The sequence below is a fragment of the Pseudochaenichthys georgianus genome, chromosome 17 (genome assembly GCF_902827115.2).
Source record: "Pseudochaenichthys georgianus chromosome 17, fPseGeo1.2, whole genome shotgun sequence".
NCBI lineage: Eukaryota > Metazoa > Chordata > Actinopteri > Perciformes > Channichthyidae > Pseudochaenichthys > Pseudochaenichthys georgianus.
In genome coordinates this window covers 18229335-18232772 of record NC_047519.1, presented here as the reverse complement: position 1 = coordinate 18232772, position 3438 = coordinate 18229335, and positions in this window count along the sequence as shown.

The window sequence follows — 3438 nt, the reverse complement described above, 5'->3', positions numbered from 1 at the left end:
CATGAAGTGAACCCAAATGTTAAACAGTAAGAGTAGTCATGATGGTAAGTATTTTGTGAAACATTTGAAGAGGAGCCTATCGCCCCCTCCACCAGGTGCTAAGGGGGCAGGAGGTAGGCTAACGGCACATTAGCATCTGCGATCTTTTCTACTTAATGCTATCTGCTCAAATGGTTAACATTGAACATTAAAAGATCAGGCAGTTTAGGGAGTCGAAGGAAGGCAGGCAACTTTGCATGACATTTATTTATGTATTTATAGAAGGACCATGCATATAAAAACATTAATCTCAGCAAAGAGAAGAGATGCAATATGCCATATTATAGCTAATAGCTAATTTCCATCTGTGGTCCATTCTTCTGGACGTGTTTCATTGTGATGATAGTGAGTCAATCTGTTTGTTGGAAAGACAGTAGTTGAGTGATTGATAGAACATTATTAAAAGAGATAATTATTCAAAGTGTTGTTACTTTAAAGCGTTGTTACTGACCTTTTTCTCTTTTATTTTCTTTACCTCACCTGTAACTGCTGAGACCCTGAGGAACATACACACTGGACTGACCTGCTCTGGCAACCTGATTTCCACTGTATGTAATAGTATTTGGTTATGGTATATTATTTATATACATCAAAGGCACAATGCACCCCCCAGAGACACACATGTATTGAGTGTGATATTTTGCATAGGTCATGTGAAATCATCTTTACATACTAGAAAACTATATTCTTCTCTCTTCCCAGCTCCATCCATCACCATGCTCTGTTCCTGCAGGTCCTGCTTGCTAATCAATGCTCATATTTTTTTACACAATTACAAATAAAGTCAATGTATTGTATGACATGAAGTTGTTTCATTCAGAGTCAATAATAAATTCATTCTGCCTTCATCCATTCTGCCTTCAACTGCACAATGATTGTGGACTGCACCGACATCCATGTAGCTGCCCCTCAGTAAGATGAACCAAGCAAAGAGGGTCACTATCATGCCCAAGGACATCCAGCTGGCCCGCTGCATCCGCAGAGAGAGGGTTTAGGTTTAGACTGACCCGAGACCAGCACACCAAAACACAAGGGCTCTTTTAAGAGCCACCTACAGTTTCAAAGAGTTGCAATCCTACATTATTATAATGATTAAACTGGTTCATGTGTCACTTAGTTTACTGAACCGTGATGAATGAAAGAAATGAGTGAGGTAGTGATTTACTGAAGTTACAAAGACATTAATATGAGTAACAGGCAGGCCCGGACTGGCCATCGGGAGGACCGGGAGGTTTCCCGATGGCCTGGCCTGTTAAGTGGCCTGCTGGCCTGGCGATTTTCCTTTTTTTTAATGTATTGTGAACGCAACGCTGCGCAAATGTGGGTCTGCCTCACACAGGGTGCTGTCTGTCCCCACATGATGTGGCCTGCCGACAGGGCTGTCCCTCCCTACAGGCTGATCACACACACTGCGTGGGGCCTCACCTCGCGGAGGGGGCCTCACCTCGCGGAGGGAGTCTCACCTCGCGGAGGGAGTCTCACCTCGCGGAGGGAGCCTCATCTCACGGAGGGAGCCTCATCTCACGGAGGGAGCCGCAAATACGGCGCACCTATGCGCTTAGCTATGCGGCGCATAGTGTGGCGCGGCACGGTTGCGAGGCTCAAACTGTTTGGTCACCATTTATGTAAACCCATATTTCCATTTGAGGGGGGAGTGATTAGTAAAATATGCATGAATAAAAAGAAAGAAGGTAAGATACACTTGTAAAACTTGTTGAGAGCTAAAACTAGTCTTTGCTGCTGCCTCAAAGAGGAGCAGGGAGGAGAGGAGGGAGACAGGGGAGGCTGATTCAGGAGCACAGACACACTCACAACTATAAATGAACCAAAAATAAATAAACAACTTTCAGTGTTTTTCATATGTTATTGGTTATGGCCATGATTTTATGATTATTGAAATGTATACAGTTCTGTTTCATATGGGTGTTCCAGGTGTAGTCTCTTTATTTCCCCCTCAAAATGCACCAGGTTGATGCATTAAACTCCAACATTTTAAAATAAATCTTACCGGGGGGGCATGCCCCCAGACCCCCCTAGAGGATTTGAGGTCCACCCCCACTTAAAATATGTTCACATGGATAGGTTCCCAAATACATTTGCAATTTTTTTTAAATAGTAACCCCTGTCCATATGTTTATTATTGGGTAGATTTCAACTATAGAGCTATCACTATGGGCAGCTACGCTGTAAATATTTACAAATAAATCCAGCAGAATGGCAACTGGTAGTGGCCTGGCTGGGTGTATAATTCCCGGCCTGACTTATTGTCCCAGTCCGGCCCTGGTAACAGGTCAGTGTAAACACCAGCTTCTGTCAATTATGGATCACTCAAACTATTTATATAAAAATATGTAATAAAGTTCTAAAACAAGTATTCGGTATATTCCTTGATAGCTTTTGGAGAAGGTTGTTTTTAAGTTTACTAAAATCTATCGTTTCAACTGTTTCACTTTATAAAAAGGGAACAGGTGAGTAGAGCATCATTGAGTTTCTTATTCTGTCAGTAAATTATCCAAATGAAATGTTTATCATTATTTTATTCAACCCTAAACAAATTGATTGTACCTTTTAATAATGACCTTACATGGTCGGCAAAGTTAAATTAACTTCAGAAAATCAAATCTGTTGAGAAAAAACTAATACATGTTTAAAGATAGGAACTTGCCATCCCACTGAAGAACAGTCCGTAGAGATTTAAAGGCGTAGTTGTAGTTCAGTCCAACGTTTAATTTGGATTCATTTCGCCAACAGGCAACTATTTTCATAAAGAATATATATATTTTTCAAAGTCAACTTTATTGTCAATCTTACTCAGTTTGTGTTTATAGACAGAGAGATCAAAAAGACGTTTAAATAAAATGTACAGATATGTATACAAATATATATATCCTATATACACCATCATGTATAATGATGGTGTATGATGTAGAAGGAAGTGTGGTAGATAACAAGTAAATATAGAGTTACATACAGATCCATGTTACAGCAAAAGATGGAATAACTAAGAAGCACGCAGTATAATAATAATTACATGCAACAATTAAATAACTGCTCAGCATCTCCACCACAATCCCAATCTGCTGTGTCCTGTTTTCCTCCCCTCTGCATAACACCACATCACACATACGAAACACAACGCAGAGTCTGATGGTGTTAAGAGTATGTTTATTTAAATGTCCTCCTCTCTACTGGCCAACACAGGGAGCATATGCTGGGTGTAGAAGTTCTCCAGGAGGAGGAGATTTCCATGCCATGCAGGGTCTTTGGGGATGAGGATGATGATCGCCTCCTTCGTGGTCCACACAACAAAGTAGCAGAGACTCCGGTCTGTGATGTGCAGCTGCCCTTGGACTGGTGCCAGTATGGGTGATATATGACCCACCCTCCTCACGGAGACAG